The sequence below is a fragment of the Macaca nemestrina genome, chromosome 18 (genome assembly GCF_043159975.1).
Source record: "Macaca nemestrina isolate mMacNem1 chromosome 18, mMacNem.hap1, whole genome shotgun sequence".
Taxonomy (NCBI): domain Eukaryota; kingdom Metazoa; phylum Chordata; class Mammalia; order Primates; family Cercopithecidae; genus Macaca; species Macaca nemestrina.
Window position 1 is genome coordinate 75,087,817 of NC_092142.1, and position 25,641 is coordinate 75,113,457.

The 25,641-nt window shown below is 36.8% G+C and overlaps 1 pseudogene; it reads right to left on the reverse strand.

Moving 5' to 3' along the window:
* Window positions 1-218: 218 nt before the first annotated feature.
* Window positions 219-22,884, reverse strand: LOC105491253 (large ribosomal subunit protein eL18 pseudogene; annotated as a pseudogene).
* Window positions 22,885-25,641: the final 2,757 nt, after the last annotated feature.

Sequence of the window (25,641 nt, forward strand, 5' to 3'; positions counted from 1 at the left end):
TCAGGAAACTGAGATAGGAGAATCACTTGAACCTGGGAGGCGGAGGTTGTGGTGAGCCAAGATCACGCCATTGCACTCCAGCCTGGGTGACAAGAGGAAAACTCCGTCTAAACAAACAAACAACAAAGAAACAAAAACCACACAAACGCACAAAACCTAAAAACTATGCTTGAAATGCATATTATACATACATATACAAGATTTATACAAGATTTTAAATACCAATTTTATTTTACTTGGGAGACTTTTAAACTCTGAGCATAAATTTTCCTGGTCTTCCAGATAAGGGGAAACAATTTACATACATGAGCATGAGCTATAGGGGCAGAATTATATTTACAGTATAGGCTGTCTATTGAGTGAGCGCTTGAACCCCATGGAGACTAACTGAGTGGAAAAAAATATCATAACAAAGGTTAAGACTTTTCTTGATAGCTGGTAAGTTATTTCTCACTCCTGCTGGAGGTCCAGTGCAGGTTTGAATTAAGTAGTTGGGGGAAGGTCCTGGTTCACATAACCAGTCAGATGTAAAACTCCACAATCTTGTAGCTGAACATTCTGGAATACTGAGACTCCTGAGTCATCTTGGCAGAGCAGGAAAAGCAAGGAGGATCAAACTGTGGATCTTCACTGGCCGTGTCACTGGACACAAAGGTCACATGGTTCTGCCTACCCATGTAGGGGAGAACATGAAATATCTGAAGAATATTAGACAATTAATACTTTTAATTATCTAATTTAATATCTAAATTAATTAAAACAATATTAATAGAATATTATTGATATGGTTCGGCTGTGTCCCCACCCAAATCTTATCTTGAATTGTTGCTCCCATAATTCCCATGTGTTGTGGGAGAAACATGGTAGGAGATAATTCAGTCATGGGGGTAGTTTTCCCCGTACTGTTCTCCTGGTAGTGAATAAGTCTCACAAGATCTGATGTTTTTATAAGAGGAAATCCCTTTCCCTTGGCTCTCATTCTCTCTTGTCTGCCACCACGTAAGATGTGCCTTTCGCCTTCTGCCATGATTGTGAGGCCTCCTCAGCCATGTGGAACTGTGAGTCCATTAAACCTGTTTTCTTTATAACTTACCCAGTCTCAGATGTGTCTTCATCAGCAGTGTGAAAATGGACTAATGCAATTACACATATATATTTGCAGAAGTGTTTGTATTATTTATGGCAGTGTTTGTATCTAGTACTGCAGCATTTGCCACAGGAACAAAAGACAAAGACTCAAATGATGACCAATATGAACAGGTTAAATGCAATCAGAGGATGGAATACTATGGGGAAGACTCTTGTGTGCTTATACAGAAAGAGTTAAAAGAAGAATTAAGGACAAAAAATAAGATATACTATAGTTTATAGTATGAAAACTCTGCTAGTGAGATTAAGGATTGAGGGTGAAATGGAGATTTTATTTTATTTTACTTTTACTTGATAGCCTTCTGTACTGTTTGGAGTACTTACTTTTTGAATTTTTCATTTTCCCTATGCATTTAATCAAGTATTACTGCATTAATAGGTTAAGAAAACATAATGGTTGCATTTTGACTACTCAGAAGAGAGACATTATAAATGTGTAACAGTGTCACTAGAGCCCATTAAGAAATCACAGTGCGTAAAGGAAAGAATCTTTAGAAGCAATACAAGCTCAGAGAAATTTTAACTTGTTCTCTTTCGTGAGCCTAAAATGGTTCCATGAGCTCAAACCCCAACTGGCATTTTGACCATCAATTATCACTGTATATTTATAGATATGCTCTTTCCCAGCAATTTCAGAAGGTTAAAGCAAACGTATGTAATCAGTCTATTATTTGCCAGAAGATAAAGTGCCATTGAGGCTTCTGTGATCAAAGGAAAATGGTTCCCAAGATAACTTTGGCAGTGGCTGATATTAAAATGTCGAAAGACAGAGCTTTTCAGATATAAGATAAATGTATATTTTTACTTTTAAATCTAGCCACATCAGGACTTAAAAAAATATATAGCCCTTCATGTTTAAATATGATTTTATTGATGCATCATCACAGGAGTATATTATTGGAATTATGTTTTGTAGGAGTGATGGATCTGTCTTGAGTTAGTCTTAAACTGTCTGGTACAATTTGGAGCAATTCTAAGCCTTAAGAGATGCTTCCTCTGGTCACAAGTTTTCCTTTTTCACCTAATCAATACTTAGACTGTAGATAGAAATTCAGAGTCACTTTGTCACTAACACCTTCTCTGACCCCAACACTGGGTCAGGACCCTCGACTGAGCGATTTCAGCATGCTTTACAATTTTCCTTTGCTGTGCTTATCACACTGACTAGTTAAGATTTGTGTTTGACGTGACTTGCCTTTCTCACATGACTGTAAGCTCCAACTCTGCTTGGCTTATTATTGTAAACACATTTCTGATCACAGTGGCTGAAACCTGGGAGGTCTCAAAAGATATCCATTGAAAGAATGAATGTAGGACAATGCACCTCTGGGTGTGTGTGCACATGCGTGCACTCGGATGCATCCCCTCCACAGTAACCTCCAAAAAGAGGCTGGACTACTATAGGAAGAAGAAAGAGTCATATCTTCCCTTCTTACGTGCAAAGAACTCAAAGATAATGATGTAGTCTGTCAGGGCCTGTTCTGAACCATCCTGAATCACTTGCCCAAGTCCAGCTGTGGTGCAATTTTTGAAATAATATCTCAGACTCTGGAAAACATGATGCTACTAAACTATTGTGTCCACTAGGCTGTCCTGGTTGGGGGAGAAGATGGAGAAAGATAGTAGGATTGCCTTAACCCCTGACAGTAGGAGTTGAATTTTTCTAAAGAGGAATGAGGGTTTAGACTGCAGGGCTTCAAAATCATGGTTTTTATCAAGGAGTAGGTGACTAGTAAATAACAAAGATAATTAGAATTAGCAATGGGGGCCATTTTTGAAGACATCATGGGAAGAACTTGGTCTTTTTTTTTTTCTCCTGAACTCAATAAACAATTACATTAAGATAGGGTTTCAAGTTTCATTTATACTGTAATTTCTTTTAGATTTCCCTTAAGCACCAATAAAGACTATTTCTCATAGGCAGTCTTTCTCCAGTTGTGTACTGAGGAACTGGGAACAAGGCTTTAAAGTGATGGCACTGAGCTGACCTCAGAAAGATCCGTGATCCTCGAGCTCCAGGCTAACATGGGTCAAGGTTATCAGACACAGAGAGAGTTGTAAAAGATGACCTGGGTCCTGATGATGGTGGAGACGGTGGAGATGGTGGAGGTTGATCCTTGGGGATGAGAGAAGAAAGTTAGTTAACAAGTGGCACCCAAATTTACAGGAATGAGTGGGATTTTTTTATTTTTTATTTTTTTTGAGATGATGTTTCGCTCTTGTTGCCCAGGCTGGAGTGCAGTGACGCGATCTCAGCTCACTGCAACCTCCGCCTCCTGGGTTCAAGCGATTCTCTTGCCTCAGCCTCCTGAGTAGCTGGGATTACAGGCATGCACAACCACGCCCGGCTAATTTTTGGTATTTGTAGTAGAGATGGGGTTTCTCCATGTTGGTCAGGCTGGTCTTGAACTCCCAACCTCAAGTGATCTGCCCGTCTCAGCCTCCCAAAGTGCTGGGATTACAAGCATGAGACACGGCGCCTGACCCTTTTTTGTTTTTTGAGACAGTTTCGCTCTTGTTGCTCAGGCTGGGGTGCAATGGTACAATCTCAGTTCACCACAACCTCTGCCTCCTGGATTCAAGCGATTCTCTTGTCTCAGCCTCCCGAGTAGCTAGAATTACATGCACCTGCCACCACACCCAGCTGGTTTTTGTATTTTCAGTAGAGACAGGATTTTACCATGTTGGCCAGGCTGGTCTTAAACTCCTGACCTCAGGCGATCCACCCGCCTCAGCCTCCCAAAGTGCTGTAATTACAGTCGTGAGACACCGCGCCCACCCAAAAGGTATTTTAAAAAGGATATGTGGAATTCTATGGTGAGAGAGGCTGCGCTGAAATGTTCTGATCAGGCTGTGTCCTTAGTAAGGAGTTCGAATTTCATTTTGCAACCAAAGTTGCATCTGTTGTTTCTGAACAGCTGTAAATTCTAATCAGTCTATGTTCAGAAAGATGATTCAAAAATCAGTACGTAGGGAGGGCAAGTCCAAGATGAAGTCATTAAAATATAAGAGTAAGAAAAGCTGGTTTCTAAAAAAGGGAGATTGTTATTTCCTATGTCCTATTTTTGAAAGTTGTTTTTAATTACTAAAATAAAAATTTAAAAATTATCAACTTAGATAAGCTATCAGGGTTGGGGAAGGTGTATGTCTCATGTATCTAGATTTTACCAAAGGATACCTGTTTGTGATGTTAGAAAACAGAAAAATAGAAAAACAATCTGTATGAACTTTGCGTTGATGTGTAAGGAAGAGCCATGCATTTCATCCGTTATCAACATCGAACTGCATAGTTGCATCAACTGGTATCATGAAAAGAAATACATTAGTATGGTTAAAGAATGAGGCTTTCTTATACCACTGGAGGATGTGTGCATGTGTGTTTGTGTGTGCACGTGTATGTGTGTGTGTGTGAGAGATCACATCTCCACCAAATTCATCTTTCCACGGGATTTAAAAAATCTAAATACAGTAGCAACGTTAATTTTATTATCAGACAGAACACCCTTTCCCAATAATTGCTCTGCAAGAATTAAATGCTAGATCAGCAAACTTCTATTCAGTCGATTTGCTATTATGCAAGATTATGCAATTTCTGTTAAGTGGTTCCCAGAGGCTTACAAAACAGGTTAACTTAGTCCTGAATGTAGATTAATTTCTTTATGTTTCCCAGCCTCATTAGCCTTTTTAGTGTAGAACATGATTAGTTCGCCTAATATTTTTATATGATTTAAATATCAAGAAAATTAACTTTCAGAAAATGCTAATGCATTTCATATATTTTAGGAATTATAGCAATAGAGGTTTTGATATTGACATTTGCCATTTTTTGTTCTTTCACCTACAAATCTACTTTGATATGTGTGTATATATGTATACACACATATATACACAAATATATATACACACATACATATATAGGCATATATACATATACATATTCGTATAATTGCTGATGACATGTAGGAAAGATTATTTCATGTTGCTATGGAAGAGTTTCTCCTGTGAATAAAGGATATTTGTTTAAGGAAATAAAAAAGACTACAAATGTGGCAGCGGTGTTCAGTTGGAGTATCCTGTTAAATAACACGGGTGCTTTATTTGGGCTGTGCTTTCTTGTATATGGTTCTTTAAGAATATGAGAATTTAGTAACATCAGCTAGCCCAGGAGCAATGCTATTAACCTGGATGGTCAGAGCAGTTGCAGACCTGGGAGCAGTTAATCAACTAATGGCTATTTCTGTAGAGAGAAGCTATCTAGTGAGGACATATGAGTTGTACAACACAGGTGGTCAGCATCATGACTCCTCCACTCCAGAACTAAAATCCCTTTCTCTGTGTTCCCTTGCTGCCTGTCTGCATCTACCTTTTCTCCTCCTGTGCCAATTCTCTACCATCCACCATCAATTTACTAAATATATTGTTTACAAAGTGACCAAATATAACTATAGAGGATGTTTATGAAGAAGACAATTTTTTAAAATATGTTTTACTCATATTGATGATTCATAGTGAAGACTGGTTTTTAAAACATTATAATGCATTTTCATTACTTACATATTTTATAGTTTTGTTTAAGTATAAGAAACCATAATAAGTATAAATAATGACTCCGAATCTCACCACCTAGAGAAACTCAGGAGTCACCCTTTCTCTAGGTGGCATGACCTTAGACTTCCACCAACAAGGTAAAGGATATTATAAAACATTTTCAGAAGCCCTTTCTGAAATGGGAAAAATGGTGTTTCATTGTTGTTTTAATTTGTACAGTTGTTTTGGTGGGGGGTCAGAGTCTCACTCTGTCACCCAGGTTAGAGTACAGTGGCGTGATCATGACTCATTGCAGCCTCAACCTCTTGGGGTTCAAGCAATCCTTCCAGCTCAGCCTCCCAAGTAGCTGAGACCACAGGCACATGGCACCATGTGAGTTAATTTTTCGTAGAGACAGGGTCTTACTTTGTTGTCCAGGCTGGTCTAGAACTCATGGGCACAGGCCATCTTCCCACCTTGGCCTCCCAAATTGCTGGGATTACAGGCGTGAGCCACCATGCCTGGCCTTAATTTGTATCAATTTAATTGGTGTTCTCTATTCTTATGTATTGCCCATGGCTAAAAGTGCTTATCGTGTCTAATTTGTGCTTTTAAATATGTTTGTGGGATAGCTACATTTACATGCAACCCTCAGGATATGGGATAATTGTTTATATATGTAACAAACTTTTAATAGCTTATTCTTAACAATAATCGGTAAAATCTGAGAAAATGAATTGTATCACTCATATTTGTTATTCGTGAAAACACTGTTTTAGATTTCCTTACCAACTTCTGGAATGAAGCTATAGTCCGTCAATCTGTTACAAACTAGACCAGTGGTTGTCGAAGTGAGGTTTGCCAGACCAGCATGATGAGATCAACTGGGAACTTAAAATGCGAATTCTGGGGTCCTACCCAACTACAAATCGGAATCTGGGGGGGTGAGACCCAGAAATCTGTGTTTTATTAAGCCCTCCAGTCAATTCTGATGTACCGGGTGGAAGTCTGACAACATTTGGAGTAAACCAACAATAAGACACCTCATGTGAAAAGCTACTTAAGAGACTTTCTCAACCCCAACTGCAACGTCAATGTGCACATTTTCTTTTCTTTTCTTCAGCGTCCAAAATCGTTTTAATAAGACAGTAGGATCCAGGGTTAGTTTCTGCAGCCTCAGCTGGCCTGTGCGCATCTGGCGCGCTCGAACTTCCGGCCCTTGGAGCGGACGTAGGGTTTGGCGTGGCTGGGCGGGGTTCCCGGGGCCTTGCTGAAATGCAGGTTCATCTTTCGGCCCTTGCGAGGACCGGAGAGCAGGACGGTGCCGCAGCCCTTGGGGGAGTCCAGGGCCAGCTGGTCGAAAGCGAAGATTTTGCCCCCGGCCCTGATGATGCGGCTGCAGGCCAGGCTGGTCACACGCAGCGCACACACCTTCAGTTTGGGCACCTCCTGAACCCGCACGTCATCCGTTATGGTCCCCACAACCATGGCCGTTTTGTTTTCCCAGCCAGGAAGCTTCATTTTCCAGATCATCCGGGAAAGGGACAGAGGTGGTCGGTTGGTAGGACTCATAAACAACCTCTTCAGCACAACCTGGTTGAATGTGGAGTTGGTTCGTCTGGCCAGAAACCTGTACAGCTTGACCCACAGCTTGACACAGGATATCAGGTAGATATCCTGGCTCTTGGGCTCCTGGCGCCGAACCTTTCGGTCCTTGCTGTGGCGGATGTCAACTCCCATGATGGCGTCTCCTGCGCGGCCAGGTACGGAAAGGCAGAACGGCCAATGTGCACATTTCCTATTAAGACATCTTCCTCTCCCTTTCTCTCCCTTTCTTTTCTCCTCCCTCTTGCAGAAATTCCATCCATTTGTGTCTTTATTTTTTAATCTTTCCCAGATAATAGCTTCACTAATGCATTGCTACATGTGGAGAATCTATTAACTTTTAAGATAAAAAGTTCGTTTGCTAAATTCTCCCCATATGTTCAAACTCATAAAGTACTTGTTCTGATTGCTATGATACAAACAAAAAACATATTACTCAATTTGGCATAATTTTAGGAACACTTTTGTGGTCCGGCATTAGCACCGATTTTTGAACGTGCTTTATTAAATTCAAAATCTTGTACACTACATGTCATTGTGGTAGTTACAGTGTATATCAAGATTTTTAGGTTAAAATCTTAAGCATATTTGTTCCTAAACGCAGTAAAAGGAATAAGAGCACTATTAATATTACTATTATGATTAAAATTGTTCATGTTAATATCGTCATATGCCTTATGTCATTCAATCCTCATAATAATTCTATGAGGTAGGACCCACTGTTATTCTTGTTTTGCTGAAGTATTCATAAGTCTGCTGAAATATATACTACAAAATAGGACTGAAAAAAAAACCACTCAAATTTAAAATTTATTAAATTGTTAACTATTAAATTCTACTCATCACAACAGATTCCAGATAGACATTAGATAAACCTAAAGGCTTCCAGTGAAGTAAAGTATTATTAAACACTTTTCATATTTCAGTTTTATAAAATTCCTATGTAATCTAACGTTGTACTATATAAAATGTTTTTTAATAGATTTGTATTTTAAAAGGTTTTAATATAATTTTTTTTCTATTTCAATAATTATTTGGAAAGGTAATTTATGTCCTAAAAAATTGTAACTATGGTGTTGTGAATTTGGGCATCTTCCAGGCTAGGGAGTTTTTGGACAATTCATAGCAGTTCTCTCTTTTTACTGCATCCAGTCCAACTCGTGATTTTTTAAATGTTGAGAGGGTTGTACGTTCATGGCTTCAACGAATGGTACCATACTTAAAGTACAATAAAGAATAAGAAAATGAAGCCCATTCTCCCCAAAATTAATTCACTATGGTTCTATTGAAGGTGATCAGAATTCAAAAAGAATGCAAGAACATACTGCCTACTTAAGTGTTACTTAACAAACTACTTTTTTTTTTTTTTTCTTTTTTGAGACAGAGTCTTACTCTGTCACCCAGACAGGAGTGCAGTGGTGAAATCTCAGCTCACTGCAACTTCTGCCTCCTGGGTTCAAGCGATCCACTTGCCTCAGGCTCCCAAAGTACTGGAATTACAGGTGTGAACCACCGCACCTGTCCTGAACTACTCATTTAGAAGTATTAAGGAACTATATTTACTTTTGCTGTAGAGTCTCAACTATTCAAAAAGCAATGTGAAAAAAAAATCAAAATCACTTATTTTCCCATTTGCAAAAAAGTAACTAAATGGGATCTTTAGTATAAAGACACATTTAGTAAAAACAAATGAGAGATGATACTTCCCACCCAACTGGATTTTTTGGAATTAAAAAATTGAGTTGGTTTGAACACAAATAAACTAAGACATCACGGTTTCTATAAGCGGTTACAGAATAGAGAGAAAACGTAAGACATATGATATCATATTTTACGGGTGATTTCATCAATTTGTGTAAGTAGTAGCACTCTAATGACAAAAAAGGAGATAGAACATAATGATTCCACAGAATAAATGGACATGATCGTGTGATTCTAGGCTGATGAGACCTGACTTTCCTCACAGAATCAATATGCACAATTTTATTCGTAAGGAATATATTCCATTACATTCAGAGAAGTATTATTTATAAAATGAAATTCTTTAGAAATGTCATGTGAGATAAGGCATGTGCGAGGTTAAGGGGCAGTTCGATTTGTAAATTTTTGCCTACTCAAAATTTACCCCAGTTGTGGCTTTGGGGCATTCCCCAGTGGGTTAACTGTTGAGACCAATATAACTGCCAGAGGGCCACACCTCCCTCCTTGACTCTAGCAGTATGTGGGCATGCATCTAATGTTTGGCTGACTGCCTGTTCCACTCTCAGGCCTGGTGCTACTGAGCAAAGATAAGGGGACACCGAGGTCCACATTCTTGGCTCCTCAGAGCTGCCTTGAATTCTGTGCATCTTCTAACCTAAGTCCTTGGAAATCCCTTGGAGTTGACATTACCTTTCTACTATATTTCCATATTGCTTATGGTCACCAGCATCAGTTTCTTTTGCTTGTAACCAAGACCTCTTATTTTGAAAAATATTTTGCACATATTTATTAAGGTTTTTACTATAGTTTTAGTAATGTGCAGATGTTGCCATTTTATTTACTAAGAAAAATCATGGCTTATGCTTCCAAAAATTTACAATCTCCAGACGGAGCTGAATCCGTATGGAAAGTGCTACATATATCATAATAAAATAATGAGTGTTAATATACATGTTAAGAAACCAAAAGATAATATAGAATTTCAGGGCATCTCCACAAAGAGTTTTTCACATATGGTGGCCCTACTCTTACTGGGAAAGCTTGCAAAACAATGATGTGTGTGCATTTGTGTGTAATTGTTTTTAAAATAAAGGTATATATAACTTTCTTGAAGCTAACCAATCCAGAATTTTTTTTTTAAACATGTACTGCTGTCTCCAGGTAACAAATATAATTTGAAAAGAAGCTCTAAGATCAGTATTCAGTGACTAATTTCTGCAATAAAAATGAAATCCATCCATCTTTTCTCCTGTATTTCAATATCTGATAACAATTTTTCATTCTAAATACTAACCAAGTCTTTTCAAGCTTCTAAAAGACTGGAAAGTTAATCTTCTACATGTGCTGATGAGCAATTGCAAAGATTAGTTTACATAATCTATGTTCCTGCTTGCAGAAGCATAACTTTCTATTTAATACAATGAAACAGGTATTTTTAAGGCATTTTTTTCCTTTATAAAATCTGAACTTAACACATACCCTATGTGAATATAGAATAAAAGCAATTGTTTGTTTCTGCAAATTTCACCTGAAGTAGAAGTTTTAACTGCCAACTTTGAATCCAGGATCAATAGTGAAACATGGTTGCAGGCTCACTAATATTAAGATTTCTGGCATTTAAAACTTTCAAAGAAACAACAATTTCATAGTCTTTTAGGGAGCTGAGTAGAAGGAATAATATAGGAACTTTTTGGATTTGGTAATGTTTAATCTATAACTAAATTGGAAACTATATCATGTCTTCTCCAAAATAACATATCTTATTCCTTAATAGGAATAAGAAAACATTTTTATTTTGAAAGTGATATCTAGGAATAGATAAAGTAGATACGGAAGTGTTCAGGTATTTTAAAAGTACTATTTTTTCATAATGTAAAAAGTTTGCAGATTTAGAGGTGGATAAAACTCAAATGCAAAACTATCTGCAAATCACCTAGAATTACTACCTGGGTAAAACTTGTTCGCATTCCCCACCAATGTAGAGACTAAGTCTCTGTGAAGAAATGAATGGATATTTTGAATAGGAGATGGGTGATTTAAAAAAAAAAAGTCCCCCCATTGATTAGGGCAACCTTGCTGTGGAAAGAAGTGGCACTGAAGTGAACCTTAGAACATCCTGAAATATTAGGTACCTGGGCAGCAAAGGAAGTTTTGCGAGATCCAAAATACACAATCTCTTAGTATTTGGTATAGACAATGGATGACCATGAATTATCTAATAAGAGCATATCCTTCATTTGGGCAATACCAGAGATTCTCTACTTTTATCCCTAACCTTGCCAAGATTGAGTCATTTCCAGAATCCAGTCTGAATTTCCAGTTAAAAATGTTGCACTGATCAACCTGGTTTTTCTCTTTTCAAAACCCCACTGCAATAATAGAAATGGAATTTTATCGTTGTAAAGACACATGAACATGTATGTTCCTTGCAACACTATTCACAAGAGCAAAAGCATGCAGTTAACCTAAATGCCCATCAGTGACAGACTGGATAAAGAAAATGTGGTACATATACACCATGGAATACTATGCAGCCATGAAACAAGAATGAGATCATATCCTTTGCAGGGATATGGATGGAGCTGGAGGCCATTATCCTTAGCAAACTAACATAGGAAAAGAAAACCAAATACTGCATGTTCTCACTTATAAGTGGGAGCTAAATGATGAGAACACGTGGACACATACAGAGAACAACACACACTTTGGGAGGGTTGAGGGTGGGAGGAGGGAGAGGATCAGGAAAAATAACTAATGGGTACTAGGCTTAATACCTGGGTGATGAAATAATCTATACAACAAACCCCCATGACAAAGTTTACCTGTGTAACAAACTTTCACATGTACCCCTGAACTTAAAATAAGTTAAATTAAAAAAAGAAATACAGTGGAAAAATAATAGTGGAAACTGGTGTTGGGGAGGGGCATTGGGGATAGAGAGTGTATGGGAACTCGGTACTTCCTGTTAAATTTTTGTGTAAACTGAAAACCTCTCTAAGAAATAAAGTCTACTAATTTAAAATAAAAACACAACCAAATCAAACCATCAACTAACATGGAAAAAGAAAAGAGTTCTGAGAGTCCACCACTGAATAAAGATATTGACAGCTTTATTGGGAATCAGAAGGTGACTGAGGAATGGTGACTAATTTAAAAACAGAGTAACTAGGCCAGGCACGGTGGCTCACGCCTATAATTCCACCACTCTGGGAGGTCGAGGCGGGCGGATCACCTGAGGTTAGGAGTTCAAGACCAGCCTGGCCAGGGTGAAACCCCGTCTCTACTAAAAGTAAAAAAATTAGCCGGGCATGGTGGTGTGTGCCTGTAATCCCAGGTACTTGGGAGGCTGAGGCAGGAGAATCACTTGAACCTGGGAGGCAGAGGTTGCAGTGAGCTGAGATTGTGCCATTGCACTCCAGCCTGGGCAACAAGAGCGAAACTCCATCTCAAAACAAACAAACAAACACCAACCAACCAAACAAACAAAAAACCAGAGTAACTAAACCCAGAACCTTATGTGGGTGAGTAGTCAAATCATTAGTCCCAGAGGAACCCTGAGAATCTCAGTGCTTAGGGATTTCCAGTACTCCCAAAGGTAGGGGTCAAGCGCTGAGCTGAAAAGAGAAAAATTGGCTGAAATTCTGTGGACAGAGCACTGATACCAAAGGAAATTCTCCCGCATTTCACACATACAGGTATGCAGGGGGTGGGAGGTTTAGTCTGTGGAGCTAACTAAAGGCACTTCCTGACTCCACTCTTAGTTCCATCTACCTTGCTTTCCAGGATGTCCTATCTTTGTGAAGCAGGATTTTCAGTGGTTGATGTGATTTAAATGAAAAGAAAAAATAAAAAAGTACTAAATGGAAATCAGTGTGGAATAGGAAATGAGGGGTTTGGTGTCTAATCTGATTTTAAAATGTGAGAAGCTGTGCAGTGCCCAGAAGGCACACATTTCCCTTTAGTAAGTAATTATAGTCATTCAAAAGTAAACTTAGTTGTTTTGTTTGTTTGTTTTTGTTTTTGTTTTTACAATTATGTTTGGTATTTACTCAAATGGCTACTAAGTTGTTGGGGATATAAACACATATTACGTTCTTTGGTACCAACTTACTTACAAAAAGGGATTGTTTGATATTTCTTTTGCCTCGGGCACAGTGAAAATAATCATACGGATACCAATGGACCTGTGAACTGAGAAAGTTTGAGACTCTCTCCTCCAAGCCAATTAAGGCAGTGCCATTCTTTTGTGTAATACCCTCAACTGCCACGGCCTGCCTTGGAGTTGGGAGCCACTGCAGGATTCAGTGTTGGTCAATGAGATGCAGGAGAAATTGTATTGGATAACTTCTTAGAAAGTTATTTTTCTTCCTAATAAGAACAGTCCAGAGGAGATGAAAGGATTTTGCCACCCTGGCCAGCCCCTGCTCCGTGCTTTTGAAGGTGGTCCTGTTGCCTGGAGCTGAGTTAGCCATCAGGCGATACTATTTGACAACTGTAAGAATAAAAGGCAAAATACTAAGGACAGCAGGGAAGAACAGTAACCATCTACCTCCAGAATCCTTGTGAGATAAAAATAGAGCCTCTGCTTGTTTAAATTGCTGTTGTTGGCTTTATTACTACTTGTCTCTGAAATTTCTAATTAATGTAAACAAAATGTAAACACTGACAATTCTTAATCAGAACTATGAAATAGCAACTTTATATGGGTAGTTTGGGAGACACTGGGGAATGGTGTGGACACACAAAGTAAATGTCTGTCAGAGTCAAAAGCAAATAAATAAGGTACAAAAGTGATACATCATTAAAAAAAATATAGAGGTAAATGCCAGGGGAAATTTTGAGAGTGACAGCTGAGAAAATCAGAACAGGAGAGGTAGGGGTGATAATAAGAATAGCTAACATTTATTTGCACTTACCATGTTCCAGGCATTGTGCACATTATTTTATACATATTTGTTAATTTGATTTTCACAACAACCCTAAGAGGTAGGGTTATCTCCAACCTACAGATGAAGAAAGTAGTTATTTCTACTTTAGAGATGAAGAAAATGGAACAAAAATACATCAAATGACTTGACCTCAGTTATCCAATTAATAAATAGTGGGCTGGGGGATGTGGGAGAGTGCTATTCTGCTTTGTAAACTTTTCAATGAAATTTCACTTTTTCAATAAGTACCTTTATTAATGTAATGAATATTAAAATTATGTAAAATGTTCCAGCTACTAAAGATTTATTAACTTTTATTTTTTGAAGAAATTAAGTGTTCTTGAATTAATATCCCTGATTGTTATGTTGCAATATTATGTTCTTGAAATTTAATAGTGAGAACGTTAAATCTAAAGAGATTAATAATGCTTTAAGTTGACTTGTGATACCCGGTAACATTTCTGGAAGCGGACTTTGTGTTGGCCAGAACTCCTTTTTGTAAATATTATCCAGAACTGTCAGGCACTTTGAAAGCGAAACATAGGTGGGGGTTTTGGCTAAACTTGCATTTACACATGACTTAGGTAATTGTTTCTATTTAATTGTGCACCACCTATCCAAATAGGCTGAATTAATTTTAAATTAAAGTCCAATCAGATAAAACTGGGAACAGTGTAAAATAAATTAACTTCATTTTAACTTTTACCCCAGAGAAACTAATGTTATTTCCTAAAAGATCATTTTTTTCATAATTTTCTTCAAAAGTAATCAAAAACATTATACACTCATAAACTTTTATTCATCTCATAGAACCTTGGATTTGAATGAGAACTTAAGGGTTGTGTAGTGTAAATTAGATGAGGTCTACAAACATCTCTACAAACTTCCCCCAAATAAATAAAAAATACCTGTTATATCTAATAATAAAGAAATCAAACCTCTGAGGTCATTTGCAGGCTATTCAATTATGTGTTAGAGACTCTTTCTTATATTGGAATTACCTCTGAGAATTAAGAATCTTAATTAATAGAGTTTGAAATGACAAATATTTATTGAACTAATATATAATTATATGAAAAGCAACATGGCTTTGCTCTTTCACATTAGAGTTTATCATAAATCAAAGTGGATACCTGGTACAGTTAGTTACACACAAAGAACTTCCCTCTTGGGAAGATGGGGAAAGGGCACCAAATACTCTATTTCTGTTTCTGTTTATTAGGAGAATGAAATAGGTAATTTAATTCTGCCGTTATGGGAATCTAAATCTCCATAATTTGTTTTGTCTGTGGTGACAAACTTCATCTTCAACCATTTGAAAATTCTGACCATTAAGCATCTTCTATAACTATCAGTGTCTTCCAACCCAGGAGCACTTTTTACCCCTACTTCCTGTGTGATATACTGCATAATTCATGGTAGATTTTTAAAAAATATAAAATATTTTTTTAAATGACGAAGCTATCGTGTCATGACTTTCATTCTTGAATATGTTCTTTGCTTTCCCTGAATATATGCAATGTGCTTGTTTACTTTACATTTTACCAACCCAAGAGAAGGCAAAACAAGGGAGAGGAGAAGAATTTTAAAAGTTATACATAGTACAAAAACCATATATTAGACTTCTCAAAAGAGATGTTTTTACACAGGAAAGAGTTGTCCATTTTACATGAACGTAGATTTTTAAAAATCATTATGTCTGATGGTTGGAATGAAAATTTAAGAGTGGAAGGAAAGACAACATTGACTATAAAAAAGATTTTTTAGATTCACATATGTTTATTAAACAGTAGAATTATTCTTGTCAAATGTATTCCAATTGCATTTTACTACTGTAAGTAATATATATATATATATATAGCTCTTGTTATGTGTATTGTATATGACTCTTGTTAAATTTAGCCCTGCATACAAATATATGTGCATGTGGAGCTTTATTTAACAAGAATTATGTTTATTTTCTTCCAGAAATAGCTCTTATTTGAGGACAGAGATTAAAATGGATAATGATAAAAATACGTCAATATGTAAAAAATTCATTTAGTTACAATTTTCACTGGTTCACCTTTAAGTTACCTCATTCGACTATTTATAACTTTCTAGAAGATGAAGTAAGCAAAAATCTTCAGCTACTCTGGTGTGGAGATTTACTTTTCATGCATATGTATCAACAGTTTCAAAAAAGTGAGTCATTCCAAGCTTATTGAAGCAAAGCTTTCCTAATTAGAGGTCATTTGTGTACTTTATTATAGGTGTTCTTCCACAGCTTAAAGAGTATTAAATATCATCTTCATGCATATATATTGAGAAAGCTTCCTAAATGTTTGGCTTAAAAACACAGTGAATCTTAATCAGTATTTCAGGACGTGGGATTTTAATAGTGTGAAGATTTAAAATCTCAAAATCTCTTTCTTTAATATTAGGGTCCGAAATACCTCCTTCACAAACTAATATGAAATATTTGAATATATTACATTTATGTGAACAAATGAAATATTAAAAAATGAGCATGCTCATCCAAGGTGACATCATCATGAATTGCTATTCTAACCCCCAGGGCTAAGGTGAATGACAGGTTAATGCTTCAAGTCTGTGTCTAAAACCATCCATACATTATCCCTAATTTTAATTCAGGACTCAAAGCATCTTAAATTTACCATGGATGAGAGAATGAGAGGAAGGAAGAAAGAGGAGGGATGAAAGGAGAAAATAAGAAAGGAGGAAAGAAAAGAAAAACAGAAGGAAGTAGAAGGGAGGGAAAGAAGAAAACAAGGTAGAAAGGCAGGTAAAAATTCATAAGTCCAACATGTATCAGAAATTTAGTTTTTACTATATATAATAGAGGTATAGTCAAAAGTATAAAATAATATATCATTGTCTTTTTTTTTTTTTTTCCCTTTGTGATGGAGTCTTGCTCTGTCACCCAGACTGGAGTGCAGTGGTGCAATCTTGGCTCACTGCAGCCTCCACCTCCTGGGTTCAAGCAATTCTCCTTTCTCAGCCTCCCAAGTGGCTGGGTCTACAGGCGCATGCCACGACGCCCAGTTAATTTTTGTATTTTTAGTAGAGACGGGGTTTCATCATATTGGTCAGGCTGGTCTCAAACTCCTGACCTCAAGTAATCTACCCACCTCAGCCTCCCAAAGTGCTGGGATTACAGGCGTGAGCCACTGCACCTGGCCCATTATCTTTTTTTAAAAAAAGAAGTAAACCTAAAGCATCTTAGTGTGTTTTATTTTTATGTATAACCTGTTTAACAATGTTTAAGCCATTCCATTGTGACTGTGGTTCTTGAATAGTTCATCTGTTTTCCCTGGCTTTAAAATAATGCTATGCAGTTATCTACTTGGCATTTTACTAACCCAATAGAGTACAATTATTATGCAACCAAATATACAAACTTTTTTTTTTTTAAAAATTAAAGTACTGGTAAGCCAAAATAGCAGTAGAGTTTATTCCCTATCACCTTCTTTCTCTCTGTATTCCTTTCTTTTATTTACTGTCCTTCTAACAAAGTAAGGCAATAGGAAGTAATAGTACATGTCTGTAAAATGGCGTGTGTTGTTAGTAGTTTTTCCTCATTTCATTTCTATAACAACTATGTGTCATAGCAGTTTTACAGATAGAGAAATAATGGTTCATATAAGGTCCTTAAGCAATGAGATTAGGTACATAATCAATATACAAAAGTGACTGATTTTTCTGTGTGCCACCAACAAACAATTAGAAGACAGAAAGATGCATATGTGTATATGCACATTTTAAATATATCATTTACAATTAAAATCATAATGGACCTAAAAATAGATCTTGCAAAAATGTTCAAGCCGTGTACGTGAAATTTTTAAAAACTTTGCTGAGACACATTAAACACAATTTTAGTAAATGGAGACACTTATATTCTGAGGATGTCTATTCTCCCTAAATTGATTTATAGACTCAATTGATTTGTAGACTAACATATAGACTAACAAGACTTCTCCAGTACAAATCTGACAGGAGTTTTCCCTAAAACTTTACAAACTGATTCTAAGGTTTATGTGGAAGTTTAATGGTCCTAAAAGGAAAGGCATAATCTGAGCAAGAGGGTGGATAATGATGGGAAACTTGTCTTATTTAGAGACCAAGATTTTTAAAATGATTATAATGAATATCATGTGCTGTGTGTACAGGGGTTTTTAAACTGACCAACAGAATAACAGAAAGTCCAAAGGTGGTGCCAATAAAATTATGAATAGAAATATCAACTGGCACTTTTCCTAAGAGATAGCATGTATGTTTAATAAGTAAACATTTGAAGAAGAAGTCACTAGTCGTCAGAAACATGTAGAATGACCTACTACGTTGCACTCATTCAATTGGTAGAAAGTAAAACTAGGAAAAATGTACAGTGTTTGAGAGGTTATGGATCAATGAAATTTATTATTCATTACTGGCAACAATTTATATTGGCATAGCCATGTTGAAGGCTAGTTTTATGTTAGCTTATAAATTTACACATTTACACACCCGGCAATTCCAACTTTAGTTATATATCTATTAAAAATGTTATACCTTGCACCTCGAGATATCCGGGCTAACATGGTGAAACCCCATCTCTAGTAGAATTACAAAAAATTACCCGGGCATGGCAGATCTCGAGGTTGGGAGATTGAGACCAGCCTGGCTAACACGGTGAAAACCCATCTCTATTAAAAATACAGAAAATTAGCCCAGCATGGTGGCGGGCGCCTGTAGTCCCAGCTACTCGGGAGGGTGAGGCAGGAGAATGGCGTGAACCTGGGAGGCAGAGCTTGCAGTGAGCCAAGATCGTGCCACTGCACTCCAACCTGGGCGATAGAGTGAAACTGCGTCTCAAAAAAAAAAAAAAAAAAAAAAATTATACCTTTCATCAGGAGACACATTTTATGACTAATACCTCAAAAAGCATGGACAACGAAAGCAGAAAACCTCCCCAAAAAATGGGATTATATCAAACTAAGAAGCTTCTGTGCAGCAAAGAAAACATTCAACAGAGTAAAAAGACAGTCTCTTGAAAGGGAGAAAATATTTGCAAACTATTCATTTGAAAGGGCAATAATATTCACAATATACAAGAAACTCAAACACCTCAACAGCAAAAAACAATCTGGTAAAAAAAATGAGCAAATGATCTGAATAGACATTTCTCAAAAGAAGACATACAAATGACAATAAATAAATAAATTAAATAATAAAGCTCAACGTCACTAATCATCAGGGAAATGCAAATCAAAACCACAATGAGGTATCATCTCACCCCAGTTAGCGTGGCTGTTATAAAAAAGACCAGGCCAGGCAAGGTGGCTCATGCCTATAATCCCAGCACTTTGGGAGGCCAAGGCGGGTAGATCACCTGAGGTCAGGAGTTCAAGACCAGCCTGACCAACATGGTAAAACCCCTCATCTACTAAAAATACAAAACATTAGCCAGGCATGGTGGCAGGCGCCTGTAATCCCAGCTACTCGGGGCTGAGGCAGGAGAATAGTTCGAACTAGGGAGGCAGAGGTTTTAGTGAGCTGAGATCATGCCACTGTACTCCAGCCTGGGCAACAGAGCGAGACTCCTTCTCAACAACAACAACAACAACAAACAAAACCAAAAAAATAATTCATATGCTGGTGAGGATGTGAAGAAAAGAGAACTCATATACGCTGTTGGTAGGAATGTATACTAGTACATCTGCTATACAGAATAGTATGGAGGTTCTTCAAAAAACTGCAAATAGAACTAACGTGTAATCCAGCAATTCCACTACTGGGCATTTATCCAAAGGAAAGGAGATCAGTATATTGAACAGACATCTGTACCCTGTGTTTATTGCACCACTGCTCATAATACCAAGATATGGAATCAACCCAGGTGTCTGCTATAGTTTAGATATTTATTCCCCCAAACCTCATGTTGAAATTTGATCCTCAATATTGGAGATAGGGCCTAATGGGAGGTATTTGGGTCATGGGTGTGGATCCCTCATAAATTACTTTGGTGCCATTCTCACGGAAATGAGTGAGTCCTCAAGTTCTCACTCTAGTAGGTCCTGCAAGAGCTGGTTGTTAAAAAGAGCCTGGTGCCTTCCCCCTCCCTGTCTTGCTTCCTCTCTTGCCATGTGGTCTCTGCACATACACGGTCCCCTTCCTCTTCTGCCATGAGTGGCAGCAGCCTGATGCCCTCACCAGAAGCAGTTGCTGGCAGCATGCTTCTTGTATAGCCAGCAGAATCATGAACCAAATAAGCCTCTTCTCTTAATAAATTACCTGGATTCAAGTATTCCTTTGTAGCAACACAAATGGACTATGATAGTGTCCAACAGAAGATGAATAGATAGTAGAAATGTGGCATATATGAACAATGGAGTACTATTCAGTCATAAAAATGAATGAAATCCTGCCATAGCAAAATGGATGGAACTGGAGAATGTTATGTTAAGCGAAATAAATCAAGAACAGAAAGTTAAGCACCACATGTTATCACTGATGTGGAAACTAAAAAATGTTGATCTCATACAAGTAAAAAGTAGAACAGAGGACACTAGAGGCTGGGAAGAGTATGAGGAGGAAGGGTATGAGTAGGAAAGAGGAGATTTGTTGAAAGATATAAAATTACAGCTAAACAGGAGGAATAAGTTATAGTGTTCTATACCACTGTAGGATGACTATAGTGAACTGTAATATATAGTTTCAAATAGCTGGAAGGAGGTTATTGAATGTACTCAACACAAAGAAATGATAAATGTTTGAGATGATGGGTATGCTAGTTATACTGATCTGATCTATATGTAGTATACACATCAAAACATCACTATATACCTCATAAATGTATACCATTATATGTCTATTTAAAAGTAAAATAAATAAAAAAGACAATTTATACCAGCAATGTTTGTAATGATAAAAAATCCAGAGATGGCCTAATTAACTTTAAACAAATTGTAGTATGTTCACAAAATAGATGGCCATGAAAATGAATGAACTACACTACTGATACAGTTTGAATATTTATCCTCAGCCAAATCTCATGTTGAATTGTAATCCCCAGTGCTGGAGGTGGAGCCTGGTGGGAGATGTTTGGATCATGGGGGTGGATCCTTCATGGCTTGGTGCTGTTTTTGTGATAGTGAATTCTTGCAAGAGCTGTTCATTTAAAAGTGTGTGGCACCTCCCCACCACCCAGCTCTCTCTGTCTCTTGTTCCTGCTTTTGCCATGTGAAGTACCTGCTCTCTCTTTGCCTTCTGCCATGATTGTAAGCTTTCTGAGGACTCCCCAGAAGCAGAAGCCGCTATGCTTCCTGTACAGCCTTCAGAACCATGAGCCAATTAAGCCTCTTTCCTTTATAAATTACACAGGCTCAGGTATTTCTTTGTAGCAGTTCAAGAATGGCCTAATACAACTACCAAGGGCAACAGAACAACATAGATTATTCTTAGTAATATCTTGTTGAGTGAAAATGAAAGCCAGACTTTATTCAGTATGGCTTGTTATATAACTTCGAAAATAAGCAAAAAAAAAAAAAAAAAAAAAAAAAAAAAAAAAAAAAAAAAAAGTATATGGGTGTTCCTTGGCTTCACTAACTTATATTCATTACTTTTTCCAAAATTATGAAATAGACTGACAATAAAAGTAAAGACAGTCATGTGTAAACTCTTGATGATAGAGAATTGTGAACCAAAGATAATGACTAATATCATTTTATGTATCTGATAAGAAAAAAGAAATTAAAGATCAGAAAGTCAATTTCTGTCTCTAACATCGTATAAATACAAAGGCATAAAGCCTGAAGTTAGTCAGTGAGGTTTAAGTCCAATATCCCTTCATCATATTAATGTACCACAAAGAACAGCAAAATAGAATAGAGTAGCTCCTTAAGATCACTCTGCACACAAGTTCTAAAATTATAGAAGGTGTTTATTCCTGACAAAATTACAGGTGTTTCTTCCTTAGTAACATGGTTCTCTAAGACCCTTATGTCTAATTTATAAAATATTATGTCTCCTCATAGTTTTATAGCATCCACTTGAAAATAATGAAATAAGAAAACAGATATACCAAAATGCAGAGAAAAGAACTGACACTTTACATATTTAGAATAAACTGAAAGCAAATTTTATAGTACATTCTACCATTCACTTTGACTCAAGCATCTTTTCTACCTTTTTCATAATATTTTTACTTTGTCAGAGATGAAAGGAGCGTTCGAGATCATCTATTCAAATCTTATTTTACAGATAAAGTTCCCAAGGTGACAGTGTTAAAAGCCGAACCAAGACTCAAGGTCACTTCTCCTGGTATCTAAATCCCATGGTGGTTTCTAGCCCTGACCCACTGACCTGAGGGACTTTCGTCATTCCACACAGAATAATGCTTTTAGAAGCAATTTGAGAAAGAGAAAGTGAATGCCAAATATTCTACTGTATTCCTCACAGGGGAGATAACTCTACCACAATTTATTATGCTTCTACAACGTGTAATCTCAGTGGAATTTAGCAGCTACCCTAAGGAGCCAATCCCCCTAAAGCTTCAGGTAGACTTTCATAGAGTTAAGGAGGGAAGGGAAGTAAATTAGCAACCACTTAAAGTATAAAGGGATGGAGTTGGAAATATGCTTAGTTCTTGCCTATTTTTAAGTAGGGAAAGGTTAAAATGCTTCGTTGATATATTTGAAAAGAGATACCGCTTTTTAGGAAACCCAAGTTAAATCTAACTCCAACTTGTAAAAAAGGTCTTACTTTTATTAATAAAGAGTAAGCCCTTTGAATGCTACCCAATCCAAGAAACACCAGGCTTTCAGATTTACGTTGTAGACTTGCCTATAAACGAAACACCGTCATTTCCTCTCTTTGGGAATCCCTTCTCTTGCCCAGATAGCGACTTTTCAGCCTCCTGACTAACATTTAAATTGCAGTTTATGTTTTACCTTCTCTGATCTCCCAACTCATTATGCTGCTTTCCTGGAATTAGTCCATGGCATTATTACCTCATCACAGTACTCCTGACAATAGAACTTGCTTGAGGGTTGCTAATATGCATGTTTACCATGGCTTTGTGGCCCTCAGGAAGGCAGGTATTCTGTCTTATTCACTGAGCAGATGGTTAGCCAATTTGGTCTGAGCCCCATTCTTGCCTCTCAGTGTTCTGCCCTGTGTTATGGGAGTCTATGAACCTGTAAATTACATTTCTCTGAGTCCCATAACTTGTAGTTCCTGCTGGGTTTGGCTAATGGGGATAGAAAGAGGGGAGACGCTACTCCTTTCTTGGACTTTTTGGTAAGAGCCACATTGGGCATTGCCAGGAATGATGGAGGCTGGAGCAACTGTGAAATTGCTGGGAGGGTAGTGTTCTGGGTATCTGCTCAGGAAGCTCAGCACCAACTGTGGATCCCAGGAGCACTCTGCTGTGGGCTCTGGGTAATATTATTGGCTCCTTTGCTTCTCCAATCCAAAGATGGTAATGCTTTCCTGCAGTTATTAATCTTTCGATAATCTTGCCTTCTGTTCCCATGGCCCTTTCAATACCCATCTAAGAAAATTCTGTATTAACCTCTTTGTATTTGAAATTCATAGAACGGTTCCGTTTATTCATAGTCGAAACTAGGGCAGTAGTGCAATGTTGAATACCAAATAAGGAGTTAAAAATAATTTGGATGAGAGAGCATCCTTACTAACTAAATATGATCCCAGATCTGCAATTTTAAGACTCTGTAGTCACAAAATTTTTAATAGCAAAGCAGCTCTTAATAAATAGATTATTTATAAAATCAGGCCCTTCTCAACTGTCATTCTTGCTTACACTAGCATAGACCCCCCTCATTCCTGTGTTAGGTCATTTCTAGGTTAGTTCATTGTTGAGCATAAGATGCTGTCGACATTACCCTATATACAGCAAATTAAATGCAAATTTATTTCAAACCTCAAAAGATAATGATTTGAATATCAAAAGATTAAGAAAGGCCTTTGGAAAAATTGATGAAGACCAAACATATTTTTGAGAAATTTACCTGTTGTATTTATGTTGTTATAGTCAGACAGATGCAAACAGTGTCTTCTGCTATCGTATAAATTTGTCAGAAAAATAATGCAAAGATGGAAAAAAAAAACTTGGCATGAGATAGATTGTTTAATGGCTACAAATTCTTCCTATTCCAGTATTTTTGCAATGTGACATTGCCACTTCTCTCATACTGAAGTAGAATCTATTTCTCTGTTCTGTTCCATTTGTGCTGGACTTGTGATTTGCTTTGTTGAATAGAATGTGTTGGGAGTGACATGATATGACCGCTAGAGATTAGGCCTCAAGAGATCTTGTAGCTGACACCTTTAATCCTCTTTGACCACTGCTCAAAGATCTTCATGTCAAGAAGACAGTCTAGTCATGTGAAAGAGAACTGAAGTGCTACATCTGGTCCCCAACAACATATGAGAGAGGCCATCTTGGATATTTAGCCCTGCTAATCATCAAAATATCAGAAATAATAAACTATTGTCTTCAGGTGCTAAGTTTTGGGGTCATTTTTATACAGCAAAGTTTAATTGAAATACAATATTTGCTTCAGTTTTAGATTATGTTAATAACTAGCAAAGAGTTGCAATATTTTTGTAATCATTACTTTTATTTTTTAAAAGATGATGCTCTTTGTCTTATAAAGCAATTAACAATGAGATATTTTACCCATCCCAAATAATTTTATAACCAATTTTATATTTCCTTTGGACAATATTCTATAAACGAACAAATCTTTGCCATGGCATAAATCTCACTTTCTGAAAGGTAAGAGGAATGTGCAAGTTTTTATGAGTTTTCTGTGAACCCTAATATAGATTCATATTGACAAGAAAAACTAACTTATTTAATAAGGAGGCCAATAATCTTGACAACATATAATGTCATGAGATATTTTCAAGAGAATCCATGAGTTTTATAAAATTTTCCTTTATGTGTTTAGTAAAATTAGCGGAATCATTATCTAAAAGTGCAATTTGTTCAAGAATGTGACACTTTATGATTTACATATGCATCCTTTTGGGGAGACTCCACATCACTGATTTTCTTGAAAATGAATCAACTGAAGAGAAGGTACCTATAAAACTATTTACTCAAGATCTGAAATCCTTGAAAAATTGCTGAATTATATATAACCATAAAGATATACATATTCTGTATCTATCTATAACACATATATTATAAATAATATCTCATACATGTATCATAAAAATTGTCTCATGACTTATAAGAAACAAGAAGTTAAGAAAAAGCACAATCATGTGAAATAGAATAAGTAATAATCTGATAGAGGATCTGTATTCGATGGTATTTAAATGAAGTCCTTCTGCAGGAAAATTTCAACTTTCTTAATTTAACCTGGACATTCAATAGAGTAAATAATTTTGCAAGGACTTTGTAGTTGAAAAAGGTTCACATCAAATACTAGGTCTTATTCATTCTTTTGAACTATTTTTTGTACATCCTTTCAAACTATTCTTTAACCATCTCCACCTCCTCCCCACCCTCGCAGTAGCCTTTGTAGGTAGCTTTTTAATAAAGACAGCATGAATATAATGGATTTCAATAATATAATTTTTTAGTGTAAAAATTGATCTGGGGTAACATCATCCAAAAATATGCAATATACTATAGAAATTTGGAAGAACCAAATAAAATATTTTACCACAGTGCTCTCTGGCAAGTATCATACCTATGATATATGTTTTAAAATCT